Source organism: Lissotriton vulgaris, unplaced genomic scaffold (assembly GCF_964263255.1).
Source record: "Lissotriton vulgaris unplaced genomic scaffold, aLisVul1.2 SCAFFOLD_827, whole genome shotgun sequence".
NCBI classification, from domain to species: domain Eukaryota; kingdom Metazoa; phylum Chordata; class Amphibia; order Caudata; family Salamandridae; genus Lissotriton; species Lissotriton vulgaris.
This window is the reverse complement of record NW_028247218.1, coordinates 555826-581612: the sequence shown is the minus strand read 5'-3', so window position 1 is coordinate 581612 and position 25787 is coordinate 555826.

Sequence of the window (25787 nt, the reverse complement as noted above, 5' to 3'; positions counted from 1 at the left end):
TCACATACACTTTTTTATAGTCCTATTTCCACTCTGATACTATACACTGCCAAAAGATAAATTCACTGATAAAAAATGACTATCTAAAATTAATCCCAACAGTGCCCTATCTCTACTAATATATATTTTCTTATTCAAAATTTCAGGCAAAATGGAAGGCGAACAACAAATTTCATTTTCGATTGAACTGAAGGAGAGCAGCCAAGACAAACTTGATGACTTTATGGATGACAGTAGAGACCACGAACTTCTACAATGTGTTGAAGCAGTAGACAACTTGCTTCAAAATGAAAAACAATTACACCCTATAATAAATTATGACATTTCTGACAATGAAATGTTAGAAAATTTAATAAAGTATGAAAAACAATGAAAATAACAAAAATAACTTTAAAAATAAAGACAACAAAAAAAAAAAAGAAAAAAAAACAAACAATTAACATACAGTCTTTGAAAAGTGTATCATTCTATTATCCTTATAGTACGCTGCCCAGAACGCTTTCCGGTTCGCGTACTAGACGCTCATCGCGAAAAAAAGAAAATATATATTTTTTTGGACCCTGCTGGGCCCTTTTAAAAACACCACATAAAACCTAGGGGGTCAGGGAGGATCTACTATGCCCCCTTATGGAAATTTCCCTCTTTGTTTTGGCCTCCTCTTGTCTCTCGATCCTACCGAGAGAGAAGATGGCGGCTGCACCGGACTGTTTAGAATGTTGACAGACACCGAAGAGCCAATCAGCTTTCCGTGCGCAAAGTTCCGATAAGCGAAAAGTACGCGAACCGGATCGCTGCCCGGACCGCTGTTACAGATATATATCTTGATTTAAACGTTAATTTCTCAAAATCCACTGAAGCACATATATTGAGACCTAGCAAAGGCACATCGAGCTAACAGTCCCTACAATTTTCCCAAGTTTCGTGGAAATCCATTCAGCCGTTTGGGCTAAAAGTGAGGCCAACCGCCCTATGGAAATTAACATGGGAAAAACGCGTTTTGGGACCCCCCTTTTATCTCAGCCCCCCCTTGCCGAAACCCCCCCCAAATTTCCAGGAGCTGCTCAGAAACAAAATGTGCCATTTTCCAGAAAATTTCAGCCAATTCCGTCCACAAACGCCAAAGTTATTAGACATAGAATTTTCAGAAATCCCATAGGGAAAAAATCCTAACTATATATACCTACTGGCGACCGCCAGTAGGTAATTACCTACTGGCGGTCGCCAGTAGGTAGTTATAGTTAGGATTTTTTTCAATGTTAAATCTCAAAATTCTATTTGGAATAACTTTGGCACCGGTTGACGAATCTGCCTGAAAATTTCCTGAAAATGGCCTCGTCAAGCTCCGGTCCTTCCTTGAAAGTTTGGGGGGGATACGTCAAGCGGGGGCCGAGATAAAAGGGGGGTCCCAAAACGCGTTTTCCCCATGTTAATTTCCATAGGGCGGTCGATTTCACTTTTAGCCCGAACGGCTGAATGGATTTCCACCAAACTTGGCAAAATTGTAGGGACTGGTAGCCCGATGTGCCTTTGCTATGTCTCAAGATATGTGCTGCAGTGGATTTTGAGTAATTTAGTTTCCAAAAAATATATATATCTGTAGGCGCTCTCCGGTGCGCGCACCGGAGTGCGCTCCCGGCGCGACACGCGACTTGCGCGCAGAAAGCTGATTGGCTCTCAGTTGTCTGTAAACATTCTAAACAGTCCGGAGCGGCCGCCATCTTGTGTCTCGGTAGGATCGAGACACGAGAGGTGGCCAAAACAAAGGGGGAAATGACCATAAGGGGGCAGGGTAGACCCCCCCTTGACCCCCTAGGTTTGATGTGGGGGCTATAAAAGGGCCCCGCGGGGCATTTAAAATATTTTTTTTTTCGTTTTGCGCGGGGGAAGCGCCCGGTACGCGCACCAGGTAGCGCACCGGGGAGCGTAAAATGAGGGAAAAAGATGACAGTTTATAAAAAAAAGAAGCCTTTATTTAGAAATTGGAGGTAGTTCTAAAAAGAACTTTTTTTTTTTTCTTTTTGTTGTTTTATATTTTTTTGGTGTTTTTTGAACTTTTTGAACTTTTTTTGGCTTTTCAAAACAGTTTTATATTTTTTTTATATTTTGTCATGAGTGATGTCACTGACCATGTCATGAGTGATGTAATATGTGATGTCATCAGCAGTGCATTGCACGTGCAAGTTATAGTGAGTCCGACTAACTATAACGTGGGAATTTCATTGGTTTTATGCGAGTAAAATTTCCAGCTAACTATAACTGGTGTGAAACCTATGGTTTTTTCAGTGAATTTAATAGGTTTTTTAATTGCTAATTCCTAACTATAACTGGTGTGAAACCTATGGTTTTTTCAGTGAATTTCATAGGTTTTTTAAATGCTAATTCCTAACTATAACTGGTCTGAAACCTATGGTTTTTTCAGTGAATTTCATAGGTTTTTTTAATGCTAATTTTTAACTTTTTGTAGGGCTTCATACCTATGTACTTTTTAGTGAATTTCTAAGCTTATTTTTTCACAAATGTCTTTAGCTGAGAAAGGTATGTTTTTCTAAAAATGAACACTATAATGTATATTAAGATAATATTTTTATTTTAAAATAGTTTTTTCCTTTTTTTTTATATTTGACTCTGGAGCGCTCCCGGTGCGCATACCGATGAACGCCCCGGTGCGCGCACCGTCAGCGCACCAACAAAAAAAAAGAAAGAAAAATAATGAAGGAGTGACCATAAGGAATGGGGACAGAGAGAGTGGTGTTAAGAGAAAGAGAGCTAAAGAGAGGAACACAGAGGGACTGTGTAATAGATAGTAAGACAGAGAAAAAGTGTAAGAGGAAGTAAGTGAGAAAAGAAAAATGAATAAGGGAGCAAAAGAAGAGAAGAAATAGGAAGAAGACTAAAGCAGAGGTTCTGGGAGAATGTAAATGGATGATGAAAGTAAAAGGAAGGACAGTTAAGTATGGGAATGACAGGTAGTGACGGAATCAGAGGAAAGGAATAGTAGTGACGGAGGGAAAGTAAATAGCAGTGAATATAAGTAAAGAGGGGTGAAAGAGGGTATATGTAAGTGAATAAGGGTAAGACATGGGGAATAATAGAGAGAAAGAAGAGAGAGAGTAAAAGAAGGAGTGTCACAAAGGGACTAAGTGAACCAGTTAAAAAGGTAAGTGAAGGAGTGTGCATAGGCAGAGGTACTGAAAGAAGTTGAATGTGGTAGGAAGTAAACATGGAAGAAAAGAATAAGTGAGGGAAGCAAAGTAAGGAAACAGGGGTGAGGTAGGGTGAGAGAAAAATAGTGAAAATAAAACCAAAGGTGATAACAAAAAACATTTTGTAAACACACTTACCATATAATCAATGCAAACTTGTATCTGTGAAAGATAAAAGAAAAAACACGTTATAATTACTTAAAAATATATAAGAAACTAGAAGAAACAATTCAAGAGGTTTAAAAATCTACAAAAGTTTACTAAGAAATTAAGCAATAGTGAAGGATACAAAAACAGAAAGAAAGTAATGTAGAAAAAGAAAAAAAAGGAAAAAGAAATAGAAAGAGAATAAATTCCCAAAGGTAAATAAGATACTAAAAGAATGTAAGATATCAAAACAAAAACAGTAAAGATAAGAAAGTAAAAGAAAAATGAGTGAAAAGGAGAGAAGTCTGATTGAGAAACTATAAATAAAAAAGAGGAATAGAAGATGATTGAGAGTGAGTGAAGTAAAGTCACAGAGTGAAGGGTTGAAAGGAATGAAGTTATTATAGAACGATGGATAAAACAGGAGTGAGAGAGTAAGTACACAGAAAGACAAAAGGAAGAACTAAGTGAACTACAGTAAAATGAGTGCGAAAGAAAAAAAATGGAGAAAAAGAAAGAGAGGGTTAGGAAACTAAAGCAGTGGTACTGAGAGAATATGAAAAAGATAAAAAGTGGTGGAAGGAACAGAGGAAATGCAGACAGTTCCTATTAGATTGAGAAGTTGTGAATGAAGTGCAGTACAGAAACAGCGATGAAAAAAGAGTGTAAATTAATAAAGAGAGGTAAATAAGGGTGACAAAGAAAATGAGTGTAAGACAATGTGAACACAATATAAATTACATAATGCAAACTACACAACAACTTCTACAATATGTTACATTATTTATTTTTGCTGTTCTCAGAATATATTGAATTTCACTTAAATTAGTGAGTTCAAAGTCTTCATCATATAACAGCGGGAAAAAAAAACACAATCTAAAAGATTGTGTTTAAAAAAAACCATTCAAACATACATCTCATATATGTACACTAATCTTTGATTCACTTACTTTTCCGTGAGGCCAAATAGAAGATAGTGAAGGTCCTTTTAGTGGTAAAAAAGTCTGCTGTGCTCTATAACTTCCATTTCATCGACTTCCTATGAAAAAAGATCTAAGAACATCATACCTTACACTTTCCTCACGGTCAATTTGTGTCAGATATATCAGTATTTTTTACTTTGAGATCCACTTAAAGTATCTACATGAGATAAATAATTTAAAATATTAGATTAACTAACTAACTAACTAACTTTTATTATCTATTCCCGTCTTCAAAGGCCAATTCCCTTTACTAAAACTTTGGTTTTAAAAACACTAGATAAGAATTTGTAGAGTCATAAGGCAAACGTTGTTTATAAGTTAAATGAGAATCATTGCAGTAACTCCATCCATTTTCAGATTTTAAGTAGCATGTATAATGTCCTAAGGTTGTTGAAGAACCATCATGATAAATAATAGCTTCAGTTGTAAAGGTTCTTCCTGAAATTGATAACTGAGAAGCTACAAAATTTTTGATAGAAGTTGTCAATTTAGTTCCATCAAGTCTACATCGTTGGAAAACTAAAATGATATACTGCCCATAACTTTGTATAAATAATGTGGACAGCATTGTACAGTTACATTGGGTACACACCATATTATGATCTGCTGCTTTAACTAGATTTTTAAAAGACACTGATTTACAGTCAGGTAAAGTCAAATATATAAATTTTTCAGTATCTATTCTAGTAGTACTTGATAAACTACAATTGTGGCAGTCATGCTGCCATTGATAAGAAAGGCTGAAAAGATTATCTACATCTACACCTTCATCTTCCAAAACACCAAACATATACATTAAAAATTCCTGACAATCCTGCTGAATGTTCTGTGAAAATTGATCTTGACCAGAACACATATCTAAAATATTTCGAATTTCTGTTACACTTTCTATTTGTGCTGTAACACTGCTACATTTCTCAAACACAGAATTCAATAAACCACACAATCTTTGATCCCGATTTTCAATAATCTGTTCTTGTAAACTTTTAAGAAAAAAAACAACATTAATCACTACATTAGCATAGCAGTTGACACCAGAACTATTTTCAAACTGAAATCCAACAACATTTTCTCCACAATTCTTTTTCTTCCTGTTTTCAATTACAGTTTTCTCTACTTTTTGTTTTTTTGCTACTACCTCACTGCAATTATTCTGATTTCTTCTTTTTCGGCCTACCACACGTTTTTCAAACAGAGGATATTGAGGCAAATGTGGAGCATACTCTCTTCTTAACCTATTGTATTCTTTAACACAATCTAGATCTGCAGAAATCTTTGTCTCATCACACGCAATCAAGTACAATCCTGATAAAGTTCTGACTCGTGATAATGCCACATATGCCATACCCTCTTTAAACACAGATCTTCCAATGTTCACCAAAGCACCATCTACACTTAAACCTTGAGATTTATGAATTGTTACCGCATACGCCAAACAAACAGGAAACTGTTTTCGGCGAACATATAAGTCTTTTACAAGTAAAAATCTACCAGAACCACGACTTATTTGTTGTACTTGTTCAATGCCATCAAATTTTATTTTTAAAAATTCAATTCCATCTCTATTTCTGTAATTCACAAAATCAACAACATAACCCATTGCTCCATTTACCAGACCTCTTTCAACATTTAAATTCCTTCTCAAAATGATACGACAATTTAAACAGACATTCAGAGTCTTTTCAAAACCAGCTGTTTTTGAAATACTTTTCTCCAATGAATCCAATTTAGTTTTCAAATTTTCAGACAAAACAATTGTTGCACCCATATGCTCTATTTTATCTATTGCTTCCAGTTTCACAATCTCTTCATTTTCTAACTCTAACATTTTGTTGTTGAAGATGGAACATTCTTGCAGAGTTGGCATCAAACATATCCCAGATTTCTTCTCAGTCATTTTTTTAAAAATATTCTCTGGAAGAATGTTTTCATTTGGATACAAATTTGAAATTAATCGACTATGCAAAGCTTTTTTCCCAAGCTCAGTCACTTTTCCAATTCTTACATCTTGTAGAATATTTTTATAATCTTCATCCTTGGCCTGTCGCATATTTTGAAGCAGTTCAGCATATTTAAAATTTAGCCATATATTAACGTTTCCAATGCTTCCAAGGGACTTCCTGGTATCTTCATGTGTGAGCATTTTAAACACTGGTTGTCCTTTTACTGGAGTCAACTGCAATAGATCTCCAAAAACAATAATGTGTTTTCCTCCAAATAACACATCATACTCTGTTTTAAGAATTTCTTGCATTCTCAAATGCACAAAAGCAAGCATTAGATTCGAGACCATGCTTACTTCATCAATGATAAGAAGTTTCATTTTCTTCAAGACTCTTGAAACTTCAGAACACGCATCTCCAGATAACTTGTTGTAATGCAATTTATTATCATGTTCAACTGGCAGCATCAGTAAACGATGTAGAGTAATCCCTTTAATGTTATGTGCTGCCAGACCAGTTGGAGCAGTTACAACACAAGAGAGTGGTGAATCAGTCCTTTTCTGCAGATAACTTGCAATGGCTTTAATTAGAAAACTTTTTCCTGTCCCCGCTTCTCCACTTACGTATAGTCGGACAGAGTCAAATGATATACATGAGCACTCTTTTTTCTCATGTCTGAATCCATGTTCAATCTGCTCTGTGACTTCATCATATATCTTTTTCTGCTCAATGTTTAGTTGCTTTACCAAATCTTCTAAGTTAACTCCATCCTCTTGAGCTTGTTCCATAGCTCTTTCCACCTCATCCATGGCAGTGGCAGCTTCATTTTGGATAATTGGTCCTCCTAGTGGATCCTGGCTCAATGAAGTAGAACTCTGACTATCTTGAGAACTGTCTCTAGCTATCTCTTCAGCAATTGTGGTTTCTTGCTCCATTTCTTCATTCAACATTTGCAGATAATTTTGAAAAATAGGACATTCTATGGTATCCTTAGTTGCATTAAAAGAGTCTTCATAACAGAGAAAATCTCCAAGTAGTTCCTCTTCTGTACGCCATGGCTTAAAGAGTTGCAAAAGAGCTAAATAGTAAAATTCTCTTTTGTCTGGGACTTCACAACTCAATTTTCGATGATTAATCAAATGGCCTTTTTTCTGCTTCACTAGACATCCTTCATAGCCAATGAGTGCATATTTTCCATTATTGATATCTTCTGTGATGTTCCTCTTATAACTGTAGTTTTGAAGAACTTCATACAAACAAGTGTTCTCAAGGTGAGTACTTCTATTTGGATAGTATGTATCCAACATATTTGTCTTCAAAATATCTGTACTGTTTGGTTCTTTCTCCGCCAAATATTCAATTTCTTGTACAGATTTCAAAACTCGGTTTCGTGTTGCAGCAAGACCTAGACTCACCCAAATGATTGTTCTTGATTTGGCATAGAGACTTGCTGATGATAACCGATCAGAACATTCATATGCTCCAATTTCTCGATGCGACAACGTCTTCAGACTGAAACTGTATAATTTCTTGCTTAGACTCTTTTCATGTGAAATGTCCTCCCACATTTCCTTCAGTTCTGTCTTTTCTTTTTTTGTGATGTAAGATGTCACATATCGAGCCACAGCAATAGAGTTGTCAGCAACGAACTGAATATCCATGTTAGCATTCCACATGGACAAAATCACTGGGTTGTAATCGTTGATGTACTTAGATTCTTCATTTCTTTTCAAATTGTATGTATTTTTGGGAGATTTCCTCGTCACAGTATGTCGTAGAGATGACATCAAATTATTTACTCTTCCCTTAGAAATCACTGGTCGAGGAAACGCAAAACGACATTTCGTGTAGTACTTTTCCTTGTTTTTAAATTTTCGACGACAGTACTTTCCACAACGATGAGATTGAAAACGTAAAACTTGTTGCCTTAAATTGTTTTCTTCAGTACATTTTGGAACAGCACATGTTGAATACTCTTCAATGAAACTCATCACTGTTTCATCTGAATCTGATCCAAATTTGGGTGCATCTTTAATCCACAACAACATATGTATATGAGGAGCACCTCTCGCTTGATATTCCTTCCTCCAAAAGAAATCCAAAACCTTTTTTTGTTGGTAATAAAAGACATCATAGCTTCAAATCTATGATTAAAATATCTGCAAACATTCACTGGATCTAAAGAACACAGTTCTCCTGGTGTTTTTAATTCTATATTTGGTATGTTTTCATTTGCCTCTCGTAGAAATTGAAGTAAATCCTCCCATGCATACTCAGCACAGCTAAGAGTGAGGAACCATGTAGGAGTTCCTAAGTTTCTTAGCATACATTTCAATTCTCCATGACGACGAAACCAATACTCGTTGGTTCCACGTTGACATGCCATGAGATTGATTAGCTGAGATTCCAAAATACTGTCTTGCAGATTAACTTTCTCCATAAAGTCTCTTGCACAAACATTTTGCAAATGAGCTCCACTTTTTAATATATGATTAACTGCATAAGAAAGCCCAGACAAATCACTTTCAAACAGTAGATGAAACAAATATGGAATGCATTGACGAAACCTTGGATCTTCAGCATATAATCTTAGAGTCCGGTATTCAGCTGCAGGAATTTGAACTGGTCGATCATCATATCGTCCACCACAACCTGTTGGAAATAATTGTGGAAAACAACGAGCTTCCAAACTTTCTTCCCATACACTAATGGGACTTCCTTTTGCTGCTTTCATTTGAAACAAGTCAATTGCATTTCCCATTACTTCTTTGGAATGCAAAGGATGAACAGTATAATGTTCATATATTTCTTCACTTCTAGACACATCAACTTTTTCAATTTGACCAACTGAAGAATCACTACCTTCTTCTATAGCTGTTTCCTCTGCTCCAACACTTACATCTTTATAGTACTCATTGTTTTTGACCAAATACAACGTTGCCTTTTTGACTTTTTTAACATCCACTAAATCTTGCCAGATTTTCTTACTCTTTGTTGGAACCCCATTAACTAGAATAACTAAAGGATCTTCTTCTACTCTTTCTACACCAATTGTATCAATATTTTTCTTTACATCTAGAGGCAAATAAACAACTCTTCCCTTTAATCCTCTCAGTAAATCTGATGGAGGCAATTTCCCTGTCTTAGGCTCCATGCGTACAATAGCCTGAAAAGGATGGACACATTGAATCAAAATAGATTCATAAGTATTTAGATCCATCAATTCAGAAGGAATATCTATCAACTGAAGATTATTATAAACTGCTCTAGCAGGCATTTTATTTTCATTTAATTTATTTAAACAATAATTACAAATACGCTGATCCAAACTCAAATCAAAAGAATTCTCCACCAACAAATAACTTACAAAATCCTTCCATTCACTATTATTTTCCAATTCACTTTTTGCATATAAATCAACTAACCTAGTCTGAATCTTATAATGAGTCCGTCGACAACACACACAAGTTAAATTAGGCCTTTCACTTGATTTCACCTTAAACTTGATAATTTCCTCATCAAACTTTTCTATACTTGAAATCTGTCCATTATCTTCTGCATTACCATCCATTACTATATCTATTTCTACACTGTCCTCTTTGTTCCCAAAATAACAAAACTCAATTTCTTCACAAATAGTCTTCACATCCACTTCAGATCCATGCAAAAGAGCACTGTTTAACTGTTTAAGCTTAAGTGCTGGACTTTTTGCATAATACAACTTTCTCACTAATTTCCTCATGTTATTATGATGCACTGCTAACATCCTAAAATGATGAAAAACACTCCGACAAACTTTTCTAGAAAGACAAGCTAGTGAATGCCCATGCAAACCTGTGCTTTCTCTCACTCTGCAAGGATCTAACTCTTGCAAGATCTTCATTTTTTGTTTAAGACTTTTCTTACTATATGTACGTAAGAAATTTCGAAGCAAATCGATTGATTCCTGTCGCACACTACAAATACTACTGCATTTCCATGTGTACACTGGACCCTTAGTTCGTCTCCCTAAAACTTCATCAGCTAACACCTCTTCTGCATCTCTAGATACAAGTTTCTCTTTTTCCATCACACAACCATCTTTCACCTCATATGCTCGACCACTGGTGTCAACTGCATGCACCAAATCATTTTCCTGAAAGTAACTCTCCTCATTGAAAAAAGGCTCAGAACTTGAACTATGCATCCATTCACCAGAAAATACTTCACAAAAATTACTCCGATTAATAATTCTTTTCCATCTACTGTTCGATTTGAAAACATCAATTGCCTTATTAAGTATCCTAATTCTATTGATTATTAAAATAAATAATTTTTTCTTAACTTCAAAAGCCTGATCAACAATATTTTCTACACTTTTCTTTTTCTTGTAAAAAGCAGCTCTCAGTTTACTTTTCTTATCATTTTTTAGCAAATTTAAAACTACCCTATTGCGAAACATTCGCCTACGAATGTCCCTAAAAAGATTTACCCTTCTATTGCTATCCATTCTCTTCTCTCCTGCTCCAATCGAGACATTTTTTGTGGGCCTCTCCTTCCTTTTTAGATTTGTTGACTTTTTCTGAATATTCACATTAGCAATATCATTTTTTTTTCTACGACATATGTTGCGAAGAGAAGACTTAATTGGCTTACCAGAAGCTTTTCTGGTGTTTTTTGAAGTAGTTGTTGTAGAGGATTCCATAAACTCTGTTGTTGATGTTCTCCTTTTCCGTATGGTATTTTTGATAATTCTTTGCCTTGAAGGCATTTTTGCTTGCTTTTCAGAAGTTGATTTGAATCTGTTGTTCTGTTAAAAAAACACATGAAAGACCACTATTAGCAAACAACAAAGTAATGTTAAAAAGCAAACAATATAAACAATAAATTGCAACATATTTAAGTTTATACAATAGCAACTCAGGGCTTTATTTATAAAGGCCTTGCGCCACCAGTGCGTCACTTATTACCCATGTTTAAAGTGATGCATCAGCTGCACAAGGCAATCATAAAAAAGGGCCAAATGCAAATACCAATCAATTGCACCCAAAAATCGATTTTTGAATAACATGTAAGAAACACTGCGCAGAACCTATGTACAACCACTCAATATCAGCAAACAAAGTCAGGGCCTTATTTATGAAGGTCTTGCGCCACAAGAGTGTCACTTATTTCACATGTATAAAGTGATGCACCAGTTGCACAAGGCAATCATAAAAAAGGGCCAAATGCAAATACCAATCAATTGCACCCAAAAATCGATTTTTGAATAGCATGTAAGAAACACTGCGCACAACCTATGTACAAGCACAGAATATCACTTTTGAAACGTCACTGTTTCCCCAAATACAAATCCTTTATCTTTCAAATGTTGATATCAAGCATTATCAAAAATCCAAAAACAAATCAACAGCAAACAAAGTCAGAGCCTTATTTATGAAGGCCTTGCGCCACCAGTGCGTCACTTATTACCCATGTTTAAAGTGATGCATCAGCTGCACAAGGCAATCATAAAAAAGGGCCAAATGCAAATACCAATCAATTGCACCCAAAAATCGTTTTTTGAATAACATGTAAGAAACACTGCGCAGAACCTATGTACAACCAGTCAATATCAGCAAACAAAGTCAGGGCCTTATTTATGAAGGTCTTGCGCCACAAGAGTATCACTTATTTCCCATGTATAAAGTGATGCACCAGTTGCATAAGGCAATCATAAAAAGGTCCAAATGCAAATACCATTCATTTGCACCCAAAATCGTTTTTTGAATAACATTTAAAAAATACTGCGCACAACCTATGTACAAGCACAGAATATCACTTTTAAAACGTCACTGTTTCCCCAAATACAAATCCTTTATCTTTCAAATGTTGATATCAAGCATTATCAAAAATCCAAAATCAAATCAACAGCAAACAAAGTCAGAGCCTTATTTATGAAAGCCTTGCGCCACCAGTGCGTCACTTATTACCCATGTTTAAAGTGATGCATCAGCTGCACAAGGCAATCATAAAAAAGGGCCAAATGCAAATACCAATCAATTGCACCCAAAAATCGATTTTTGAATAACATGTAAGAAACACTGCGCAGAACCTATGTACAACCACTCAATATCAGCAAACAAAGTCAGGGCCTTATTTATGAAGGTCTTGCGCCACAAGAGTGTCACTTATTTCCCATGTATAAAGTGATGCACCAGTTGCATAAGGCAATCATAAATAAGGGCCAAATGCAAATACCATTCATTTGCACCCAAAATCGTTTTTTGAATAACATTTAAAAAATACTGCGCACAACCTATGTACAAGCACAGAATATCACTTTTGAAACGTCACTGTTTCCCCAAATACAAATCCTTTATCTTTCAAATGTTGATATCAAGCATTATCAAAAATCCAAAAACAAATCAACAGCAAACAAAGTCAGAGCCTTATTTATGAAGGCCTTGCGCCACTAGTGCGTCACTTATTACCCATGTTTAAAGTGATGCATCAGCTGCACAAGGCAATCATAAAAAAGGGCCAAATGCAAATAACATTCATTTTCACCCAAAATCGTTTTTTCAATAACATATAAGAAACACAACACAGGACTTATATACTAGCATACCATTTGACTTCTAAAACATAACTATCTGCTTCTAAATATTCTCCATAGAGCAAACAAGTCTCTATCTAAATTAAATAAATCATTACTTACCTTTACAAATGCTTTGGGAGATTGAAAACAGTGTCAGACACACACACCAATTTCTCTTTAGCAGAGCAAAAAGTGTGCACTCAATACACTGAAACCAAGACTGGCATAGAAAATCTCTAACTTTGTACACATATGCCTTAATTCAACCAATCAAAAGTTTTCCCTCACTATTTTCAAACCAACACCCTTCCCCCTCTCAGATCTTTCTATCTGTTACCATAGCAACTCCCTCCTAACTGAACTCTCAGGTTCAAAAGTTTATTGTACAATGTTGCAAATTAACTCAGCAAGGATGTTTGACCTCTCAATACACCAGCCTATCCAGGGTATTTTAGCTTTTAGTGACTTTTTTTAACCATTCAAATTGCTTCTTTAACACAACACAACCATGCACCCTAACTTTAAGTTTTCAACTATCTGAATCCACCAATCATTGCTTGTGATTCAAAAGCAGTGAAACTCCACAATTATTTTTTTGTAAACTCCTACTGTTCCAACTGCCATTTCATTCCCACACATCATCTGACTGCATCAGAACCTTCTCTCATCATGTTTTCTGTCTGGATCCTTGGACACATCTACATCCACTGGGCTCAAAGGTATGCAGATAGCAGACATTTTCACAACCTTGATTTATCAAATGTGGAAATCAAGTGGATTGGCCAGAGAGGATTAAAATGTCACCAATTGATACCATTGGTGAAAACCTTTTTGCATCTGCCAAACCCTAACCTCTTAATAGTGCACTGTGGTGGAAATGATTTAGGCACTATGACTGGGGTTGGTCTGGAAATGCTCTTAAAGGACACCTTTGATCAATTAATGACACTTTTTCCACAAACTGCCTTGGTATATTCCAATATATGCCAAAGACAGAAATGGAACTGGTCCAACCAATTTTGTCCACAATTTGAGAAAGCACGGAAACATGTGAATAAATCTGTTTCTGCTTACATGAGAGACTATGGAATGGGTTCAATATACAATAATAACTTGCGTTACAACATGCAAGACATCTACAGAGGAGATGGTGTGCACTTCTCAGATGAAGGGAATAGAATATTCCCCTCGAATTTAAGAATGTGCATTGGAACCTACTTGTAGGTACCTAAATCAACCACAGAACCCAAAAGCTCTTTTCAGAGCTACCCTACCTCTGATCATTCAAACGTTTTTCTTTTTCTAACTTTTTTCACTATTTTTCACCAAAGTACGCTTTCCGGTACGCTTAATGGTGCGCGTACCAGACGCTTCCCCCGTGAAAAATTAAAGAATTTTTTTTTTTTTTTATGTTTATGAGCCTCCAAAGCCCCCCTCAGAAAACCTAGAGGGTCAAGAAGTCTCTACCGTGCCCCCTTCTACCCATACCGAACATAGTTTACCCTCCATCTTGTGTCTCGATTGTACCGAAACACAAAATGGAGGACTCCCGTAACGCTGCCGGTGCGCGTAAAGGAGCGCGCACTGGTAAGCGCTCCATAAAAAAAAGTGGGAAAGCAATTTACAAAAAACCACTGGAGACACTTTCATCAAATATAGAATAGGCCCTACTACATAGCAGTCCCTACCATTTACCCAAATTTGGTGGAATTCCATTGAGACATTTAGGCTACAGGCCTGTCTAAATATCCTGAGGTAAATTACATGACAAAAACACATATGAAATGTTAGAATTTACAACCAATTAAAAAGTTTCTCTCATTTTCTACGATTATTTCCTGACGTTTCATTGGTTAAGTACAAGAATATATATAAAAGAAGAGAGGGAAACACAGCCATTTTGACTACTGCTTCCAGAAGTACATTTGAAAACAAATTACACTGACAACTTCAACTGATTTCTCCAAGGTAAATTGTTATTATGGAAGTATATTGTACACTTTAAGTTAATTTCTGAAAAAATATTCTGTTAGTTATATACTATCCCTCTGTAATAGTTATAGATTGAGATAGACTTCTCTGTAATAGTTATGGATTGAGTTAGGCTTCTCTGGTATACAGTACCCTAACTCTACTAATATAGTTAATTTGTATGCAATTTTCAGAAAGAAAATGGAAGGAGAAAATCAAGCAAATGTTACTTCTATCGAAATAAAGGTGGAAAAACCAGAAGAGCAAAAAGATGAAGTAGATTTCATGGATGACTCTTTGGATCAACAGTTAATAGAATGTTTGGAACAAATGGAATCATGTACTTATAATTATGAGGAAATTCCGGACAATATTATGTTAGAAATTTTATTAAATTATGAAAAAGAATCAGAGGAATAAATTTATATTTAATATTTTTAAATTGTTTGAGACAATATTCATTTTTATATGTAATTCATAAAGTATTACCAAAAATGTTTAAAATATAAAGTGAGACTTATAGTATACTGTTCAACTATTTTTCTGTTACATAGTAAGTTTACTCATAGTTACTAACATTCTCCCACTATATTATCTCCTATGTATATTTTACACCTCATTTTCATAAGGGAGCAGGATAGACTACTCATGATCCCCTAGAAATTCTCAGGGAGTGCTTAAAAGATCTGTTTCTGCTTTCCAGACAAACTATGTTATGAATTCCATATACCACAAAAAATACAATAACAACATGCAAGATGTCTACAGAGGAGATGGTGTACATTAAATTTAAGTCTCTGCATTGGTACCTACATGTAGGTACTTACATAAAATAAAAAAAAATAAAAAAAACAATTAATAAACATACAATTTTTTGAAGTGATTATTTTTCCATAGTACCCTCCTTGATACGCTCCCCGGTGCGCGTACCAGGCGCTTCCCCCGCGAAAATCGAAAAAAAAAAATTGAGGCCGCGCGGGGCCCTTTAATGGCCCCCACATCAAACCTAGGGGTACAGGGGGTGTCTACTCTGCCCCCTTATGGTCATTTCCCCCTTTGTTTTGGCCACCTCTCATGTCTCGATCCTACCGAGACACAAGAAGGCGGCCGCTCCGGACTGTTTAGAATGTTTACAGACAACTGAGAGCCAATCAGCTTTCTGCGCGCAAGTCGCGTGGCGCGCCTGGAGCGCTCTCCGGTGCGCGCACCTTAGAGCGCCTATAGATATATATATTTTTTTGAACCTAAATTACTCAAAATACACTGGAGCACATATCTTGAGACATAGCAAAGGCACATCGGGCTACCAGTCCCTACAATTTTGCCAAGTTTGGTGGAAATCCATTCAGCCGTTCGGGCTAAAAGTGAAATTGACCGCCCTATGGAAATTAACATGGGGAAAACGCGTTTTGGGACCCCCCTTTTATCTCGGCCCCCGCTTGACGTATCTCCCCCAAACTTTCAGGGAAGGACCGGAGCTTGACGAGGCCATTTTCAGGAAATTTTCAGGCAGATTCGTCAACCGGTGCCAAAGTTATTCCAAATAGAATTTTGAGATTTAACATTGAAAAAAATCCTAACTATAACTACCTACTGGCGACCGCCAGTAGGTAATATATATATATATATTACCTACTGGCGGTCGCCAGTAGGTAGTTATAGTTAGGATAATTTTCAATGTTAAATCTCAACATTCTATTTTGAATAACTTTGGCGCCGGTTGACGAATCTGCCTGAAATTTTCAGGAAAATGGTCTCATGGCGGTCCGGTCCTTCCCTGAAAGTTTGGGGGGGATTCGTCAAGCGGGGGCCGAGATAAAAGGGGGGTCCCAAAACGCGTTTTCCCCATGTTAATTTCCATAGGGCGGTCGATTTCACTTTTAGCTCGAACGGCTGAATGGATTTCCACCAAACTTGGCAAAATTGTAGGGACTGGTAGCCCGATGTGCCTTTGCTATGTCTCAAGATATGTGCTTCAGTGGATTTTGAGAAATTAACGTTCAAAAAAATATATATATCTATAGGCGCTCTCCGGTGCGCGCACCGGTGAGCGCTCCCGGCGCGACACGCGACTTGCGCGCAGAAAGCTGATTGGCTCTCAGTTGTCTGTAAACATTCTAAACAGTCCGGAGCGGCCGCCATCTTGTCTATCGGTAAAATCTAGTCATAAGAGGTGGCAAAAACAAAGGGTGGAATTGACCATAAGGGGGCAGGGTAGACCCCCCCTGACCCCCTAGGTTTGATATGGGGGCCATTAAAGGGCCCCGCGGGGCCTCAAATTTTTTTTTTTTTTTTTCGATTTTCGCGGGGGAAGCGCCTGGTGCGCGCACCGGGGAGCGTATCGAGGAGGGTACTATGGAAAAATAATCACTTCAAAAATTGTATGTTTATGAATTGTTTTTTTTTTTATTTTTTTATTTTATGTAAGTACCTACATGTAGGTACTAATGAAGAGACTTAAATTTAATGTTCACCATCTTCTTTGTAGACATCTTGCATGTTGTTATTGTATTTTTTGTGGTATATGGAATTCATAATATAGTCTGTCTGGAAAGGAGAAACAGATCTTTTAAGCACTCCCTGAGAATTTCTAGGGGATCATGAGTAGTCTATCCTGTTCACTTATGAAAATGAGGTGTAAAATATTCATATGAGATAATATAGTGGGAGAAAGGTAGTAACTATGAGTAAACTTACTATGTAACAGAAAAATAGTTGAACAGTATACTATAAGTCTCACTTTATATTTTAAACATTTTTGGTAATACTTCATGAATTACATATAAAAAAGAATATTGTCTGAAACAATTGAAATTATTAAAGATAAATTTATTCCTCTGATTCTTTTTCATAATTTAATAAAATTTCTAACATAATATTGTCCGGAATTTCCTCATAATTATATGTACATGATTCAATTTCTTCCAAACATTCTATAAACTGTTCATCCAAAGAGTCATCCATGAAATCAACTTCTTTTTTTTCATCTTCTGGTTTTTCCACCTTTACTTTGATAGAAGTATCATTTGCCTTATTTTCTCCTTCCATTTTCTTTCTGAAAATTGCATATAAATTAACTATATTAGTAGAGCTAGTATACCAGAGAAGCCTAACTCAATCCATAACTATTACAGAGAAGTCTATCTCTATCTCTAACTATTAAAGAGGGATAGCATATCACTAACAGAATATTTTTTAAGAAATAAACTTAACGTGTACAATATACTTCCATAATTAGAAGTTACCTTAGAGAAATTAGTTGAAGTTGTCAGTGAAATTTGTTTTCAAGTGTACTTCAGGAAGCAGTAGTCAAAATGGCTGTGTTTCCCTCTCTTCTTTTATATATATTGTTGTACTTAACCAATCAAACGTCAGGAAATAATCGTAGAAAATGAGAGATACTTTTTAATTGGTTGTAAATTCTAACATTACAAGTGTGTTTTTGTCATGTAATTTACCTCAGGATATTTAGACAGGCCTGTAGCCTAAATGTCTCAATGGAATTTCACCAAATTTGGGCAAATGGTAGGGACTGCTATGTAGTAGGGCGTATTCTATATTTGATGAAAGTGTCTCCATTGGGTTTTCCGTAAATTACTTTCCCACCTTTTTTTAACGAGCGCTTAGGGGTGCGCGCTCCTTTACGCGCACTGGCAGCGTTACGGGAGTCCTCCATTTTGTGTTTCGGAACAATCGAGACACAAGATGGAGGGTAAACAATGTTCGGAATGGATAGAAGGGGGAACTGTAGAGACTTCTTGACCCTCTAGGTTTTCTGAGGGGGGCTTAGGAGGCTCATAAACGTTAAAAAAAAAAAAAAAATTCTTTAATTTTTCGCGGGGGTAGCGCCTGGTGCGCGCACCTTTAAGCGTACCCGAAAGCGTACTTTGGTGAAAAATAGTGAAAAAAGTTAGAAAAAAATAAACGCTTTGAATGATCAGAGTTAGGGTAGCTCTGAAAAGAGCTTTTGGGTTCTGTGGTTGATTTAGGTACCTACAAGTAGGTTCCAATACACATTCTTAAATTCAGGAGGAATATTCTATTCCCCTCATCTGAGAAGTGCACTCCATCTCCTCTGTAGATGTCTTGCATGTTGTAACGCAAGTTATTATTGTATAATGAACCCATTCCATAGTCTCTCATGTAAGCAGAAACAGATTTATTTACATGTTTCCGTGCTTTCTCAAATTGTGGACCAAATTGGTTGGACCAGTTCCATTTCTGTCTTTGGCATATATTGGAATATACCAAGGCAGTGTGGGGAAAAAGTATCATCAATTGATGAAAGGTGTCCTTTAATAGCATTTCCAGACCTACCCCAGTTAATGTGCCTAGATCGTTTCCACCACAGTGCACAATTATAAGGTCAGGTTCTGGCAGATGCAAAAAGGTTTTCACCAATGGTATCAATTGGTGACATTTTAATCCTCTGTGGCCAATCCACTTGATTTCCACATTTGATAAATCAAGGTTATGAAAATTTCTGCTAGCTGCATACCTTTGAGCCCAGTGGATGTAGCTATGTCCAATAACCCAAACAGAGTACATGATGTGAGAAGGTTCTGGTCCAGTCAGATGAAGTGTGGGAATGAAATGGCAGTTGGAACAGTAGGAGTTCACAAAAAAATAATTGTGGAGTTTCTGTGCTCTTGAATCACTAGCAATGATTGGTGGATTCAGATAGTTGAAAACTGAAAGTTAGGGTGTATGGTTATGTTGTGTGAAAGAAGCAATTTGAATGGTTTAAAAAAAGTCACCAAAAGCAAAAATACCCTGTATAGGCTGCTGTATTGACAGGTCAAACATCCTTGCTGAGTTAATTTGCAACATTGTAAGATAAACTTTTGAACCTTAGAGTTCAGTTAGGAGGGAGTTGCTATGGTAACAGATAGAAAGGTTTGAGAGGGGGATGGGTGTTGGTTTGAAAATAGTGAGGGAAGAGTTTTCATTGGTTGAATTAAGGCATATGTGTACAAAGATAGAGATTTTCTATGCCAGTCTTGGTTTCAGTGTATTGAGAGCACACCTTCTCCTCTGCTAAAGAAAAATTGGTGTGTGTGTCTGACACTGTTTTCAATCTCCAAAAGCATTTCTAAAGGTAAGTAATGATTCATTTAATTTAGATAGAGATTTATTTTCTCTATGGAGAATATTTGGAAGCAGATAGTTATGTTTTAGAAGTGAAATTGTATGTTAGTATATAAGTCCTGCGCAGTGTTTTTTACATGTTATTTAAAAATCGATTTTGGGTGCAAATGAATGGTATTTTTATTTGGCCTTTTTTATGATTGCCATGTGCAGTTGATGCATGACTTTAAACATGGGTAATAAGTGATGCACTGGTGGCGCCAGGCTTTTATAAATGAGGCCCTGACTTTGTTTGATGATATTGAGTGGTTGTAGTTAGGTTCTGTGCAGTGTTTCTTACATGTTATTGAAAAATCGATTTTTGGGTGCAATTGATTGGTATATGTATTTGGCCCTTATTTATGAATGCCATGTGCAGCTGATGCATGACTTTAAACATGGGTAATAAGTGACGCACTGGTGGCGCAAGGCTTTCATAAATAAGGCCCTGACTTTGTTTGATGATATTGAGTGGTTGTACTTAGGTTCTGTGCAGTGTTCCTTACATGTTATTCAAAAATCGATTTTTGGGTGCAATTGATTGGTATATGTATTTGGCCCTTATTTATGATTGCCATGTGAAACTGATGCATGATTTTAAACATGGGTAATAAGTGACGCACTGGTGGCGCAAGGCTTTCATAAATAAGGCCCTGACTTTGTTTGATGATATTGATTGGTTGTACTTAGGTTCTGCGCCGTGTTTCTTACATGTTATTGAAAAATCGATTTTTGGGTGCAATTGATTAGTATATGTATTTTGCCCTAATTTATGATTGCCATGTGCAACTGATGCATGACTTTAAACATGGGTAATAAGTGACGCACTGGTGGCGCAAGGCTTTCATAAATAAGGCCTGACTTTGTTTGATGATATTGAGTGGTTGTACTTAGGTTCTGTGCAGTGTTCCTTACATGTTATTCAAAAATCGATTTTTGGGTGCAATTGATTGGTATATGTATTTGGCCCTTATTTATGATTGCCATGTGCAGCTGATGCATGACTTTAAACATGGGTAATAAGTGACGCACTGGTGGCGCAAGGCTTTCATAAATAAGGCTCTGACTTTGTTTGATGATATTGATTGGTTGTACATAGGTTCTGTGCAGTGTTCCTTACATGTTATTCAAAAATCGATTTTTGGGTGCAATTGATTGGTATATGTATTTGGCCCTTATTTATGATTGCCATGTGCAACTGATGCATGACTTTAAACATGGGTAATAAGTGACGCACTGGTGGCGCAAGGCTTTCATAAATAAGGCCTGACTTTGTTTGATGATATTGAGTGGTTGTACTTAGGTTCTGTGCAGTGTTCCTTACATGTTATTCAAAAATCGATTTTTGGGTGCAATTGATTGGTATATGTATTTGGCCCTTATTTATGATTGCCATGTGAAACTGATGCATGATTTTAAACATGGGTAATAAGTGACGCACTGGTGGCGCAAGGCTTTCATAAATAAGGCCCTGACTTTGTTTGATGATATTGAGTGGTTGTACTTAGGTTTTGCGCAGTGTTTCTTACATGTTATTCAAAAATCGATTTTTGGGTGCAATTGATTGGTATATGTATTTGGCCCTTATTTATGATTGCCATGTGCAACTGATGCATGACTTTAAACATGGGTAATAAGTGACGCACTGGTGGCGCAAGGCTTTCATAAATAAGGCCTGACTTTGTTTGATGATATTGAGTGGTTGTACTTAGGTTCTGTGCAGTGTTCCTTACATGTTATTCAAAAATCGATTTTTGGGTGCAATTGATTGGTATATGTATTTTGCCCTAATTTATGATTGCCATGTGCAGCTGATGCATGACTTTAAACATGGGTAATACGTGACGCACTGGTGGCGCAAGGCTTTCATAAATAAGGCCTGACTTTGTTTGATGATATTGAGTGGTTGTACTTAGGTTCTGTGCAGTGTTCCTTACATGTTATTCAAAAATCGATTTTTGGGTGCAATTGATTGGTATATGTATTTGGCCCTTATTTATGATTGCCATGTGCAACTGATGCATGACTTTAAACATGGGTAATAAGTGACGCACTGGTGGCGCAAGGCTTTCATAAATAAGGCCTGACTTTGTTTGATGATATTGAGTGGTTGTACTTAGGTTCTGTGCAGTGTTCCTTACATGTTATTCAAAAATCGATTTTTGGGTGCAATTGATTGGTATATGTATTTGGCCCTTATTTATGATTGCCATGTGCAGCTGATGCATGACTTTAAACATGGGTAATAAGTGACGCACTGGTGGCGCAAGGCTTTCATAAATAAGGCTCTGACTTTGTTTGATGATATTGATTGGTTGTACATAGGTTCTGCACAGTGTTTCTTACATGTTATTCAAAAATCGATTTTTGGGTGCAATTGATTGGTATATGTATTTGGCCCTTATTTATGATTGCCATGTGCAGCTGATGCATGACTTTAAACATGGGTAATAAGTGACGCACTGGTGGCGCAAGGCTTTCATAAATAAGGCCTGACTTTGTTTGATGATATTGAGTGGTTGTACTTAGGTTCTGTGCAGTGTTCCTTACATGTTATTCAAAAATCGATTTTTGGGTGCAATTGATTGGTATATGTATTTGGCCCTTATTTATGATTGCCATGTGAAACTGATGCATGATTTTAAACATGGGTAATAAGTGACGCACTGGTGGCGCAAGGCTTTCATAAATAAGGCCCTGACTTTGTTTGATGATATTGATTGGTTGTACTTAGGTTCTGCGCCGTGTTTCTTACATGTTATTGAAAAATCGATTTTTGGGTGCAATTGATTGGTATATGTATTTTGCCCTAATTTATGATTGCCATGTGCAACTGATGCATGACTTTAAACATGGGTAATAAGTGACGCACTGGTGGCGCAAGGCTTTCATAAATAAGGCCCTGACTTTGTTTGATGATATTGAGTGGTTGTACTTAGGTTCAGCGCCGTGTTTCTTACATGTTATTGAAAAATCGATTTTTGGGTGCAATTGATTGGTATATGTATTTGGCCCTTATTTATGATTGCCATGTGCAACTGATGCATGATTTTAAACATGGGTAATAAGTGACCCACTGGTGGCGCAAGGCTTTCATAAATAAGGCCCTGACTTTGTTTGATGATATTGAGTGGTTGTACTTAGGTTCTGCGCCGTGTTTCTTACATGTTATTGAAAAATCGATTTTTGGGTGCAATTGATTGGTATATGTATTTGGCCCTTATTTATGATTGCCATGTGCAGCTGATGCATGACTTTAAACATGGGTAATAAGTGACGCACTGGTGGCGCAAGGCTTTCATAAATAAGGCCCTGACTTTGTTTGATGATATTGATTGGTTGTACATAGGTTCTGCGCCGTGTTTCTTACATGTTATTGAAAAATCGATTTTTGGGTGCAATTGATTGGTATATGTATTTGGCCCTTATTTATGATTGCCATGTGCAACTGATGCATGACTTTAAACATGGGTAATAAGTGACACACTGGTGGCGCAAGGCTTTCATAAATAAGGCCCTGACTTTGTTTGATGATATTGATTGGTTGTACATAGGTTCTGCACAGTGTTTCTTACATGTTATTCAAAAATCGATTTTTGGGTGCAATTGATTGGTATATGTATTTGGCCCTTATTTATGATTGCCATGTGCAGCCGATGCAAAACTTTAAACATGGGTAATAAGTGACGCACTGGTGGCGCAAGGCCTTTATAAATCAGACCCTGACTTTGTTTGATGATATTGAGTGGTTGTACTTAGGTTTTGCGCAGTGTTTCTTACATGTTATTGAAAAATCGATTTTTGGGTGCAATTGATTGGTATTTGCATTTGGCCCTTATTTATGAATGCCATGTGCAGCTGATGCTTGACTTTAAACATGGGTAATAAGTGACGCACTGGTGGCGCAAGGCCTTTAAAAATAAAGCCATGTGTTGCTATTGTATAAACTTAAATATGTTGCAATTTATTGTTTATATTGTTTGCTTTTTAACATTACTTTGTTGTTTGCTAATAGTGGTCTTTCATGTGTTTTTTTAACAGAACAACAGATTCAAATCAACTTCTGAAAAGGAAGCAAAAATGCCTTCAAGGCAAAGAAATATCAAAAATACCATACGGAAAAGGAGAACATCAACAACAGAGTTTATGGAATCCTCTTCAACAACTACTTCAAAAAACACCAGAAAAGCTTCTGGTAAGCCAATTAAGTCTTTTCTTCGCAACATATGTCGTAGGAAAAAAAATGAAATTGCTAATGTGAATATACAGAAAAAGTCAACAAATCTAAAAAGGAAAGAGAAGCCCACAAAAAATGTTTCCATTGGACCAGGAGAGAAGAGAATGGTTAGCAATAGAAGGGTAAATGTTTTTAGGGACATTCGTAGGCGAATGTTTCGCAATAGGGTAGTTTTAAATTTGCTAAAAAATGAAAAGAAAAGTAAACTAAAAGCTGCTTTTTACAAGAAAAAGAAAAGTGTAGAAAAGATTGTTGATCAGGCTTTTGAAGTTAAGAAAAAATTATTTATTTTAATAATCAATAGAATTAGGATACTTAATAAGGCAATGGATGTTTTCAAATCGAACAGTAGATGGAAAAGAATTATTAATCGGAGTAATTTTTGTGAAGTATTTTCTGGTGAATGGATGCATAGTTCAAGTTCTGAGCCTTTTTTTAATGAGGAGAGTTACTTTCAGGAAAATGATTTGGTGCATGCAGTTGACACCAGTGGTCGTGCATATGAGGTGAAAGATAGTTGTGTGATGGAAAAAGAGAAACTTGTATCTAGAGATGCAGAAGAGGTCTTAGCTGATGAAGTTTTAGGGAGACGTACTAAGGGTCCAGTGTACACATGGAAATGCAGTAGTATTTGTAGTGTGCGACAGGAATCAATTGATTTGCTTCGAAATTTCTTACGTACATATAGTAAAAAAAGTCTCAAACAAAAAATGAAGATCCTGCAAGAGTTAGATCCTTGCAGAGTGAGAGAAAGCACAGGTTTGCAAGGGCATTCACTAGCATGTCTTTCTAGAAAAGTTTGTCGGAGTGTTTTTCATCATTTTAGGATGTTAGCAGTGCATCATAATAACGTAAGGAAATTAGTGAGGAAGTTGTATTATGCAAAAAGTCCTGCACTTAAGCTTAAACAGTTAAATAGTGCTCTTTTGCATGGATCTGAAGTGGATGTGAAGACTATTTGTGAAGAAATTGAGTTTTGTTATTTTGGGAACAAAGAGGACAGTGTAGAAATAGATATAGTAATGGATGGTAATGCAGAAGATAATGGACAAATTTCAAGTATTGAAAAGTTTGATGAGGAAATTATCAAGTTTAAGGTGAAATCAAGTGAGAGGCCTAATGTAACTTGTGTGTGTTGTCGACGGACTCATTATAAAATTCAGACTAGGTTAGTTGATTTATATGCAAAAAGTGAATTGGAAAATAATAGTGAATGGGAGGATTTTGTAAGTTATTTGTTGGTGGAGAATTCTTTTGATTTGAGTTTGGATCAGCGTATTTGCACTTATTGTTTGAAAAAATTAAATGAAAATAGAATGCCTGCAAGAGCAGTTTATAATAATCTTCAGTTGATAGATATTCCTTCTGAATTGATGGATCTAAATACTTATGAATCTATTTTGATTCAATGTGTCCATCCTTTTCAGGCTATTGTTCGCATGGAGCCTAAGACAGGGAAATTGCCTCCATCAGATTTACTGAGAGGATTAAAGGGAAGAGTTGTTTATTTGCCTCTAGATGTAAAGAAAAATATTAATACAATTGGTGTAGAAAGAGTAGAAGAAGATCCTTTAGTTATTCTAGTTAATGGGGTTCCAACAAAGAGTAAGAAAATTT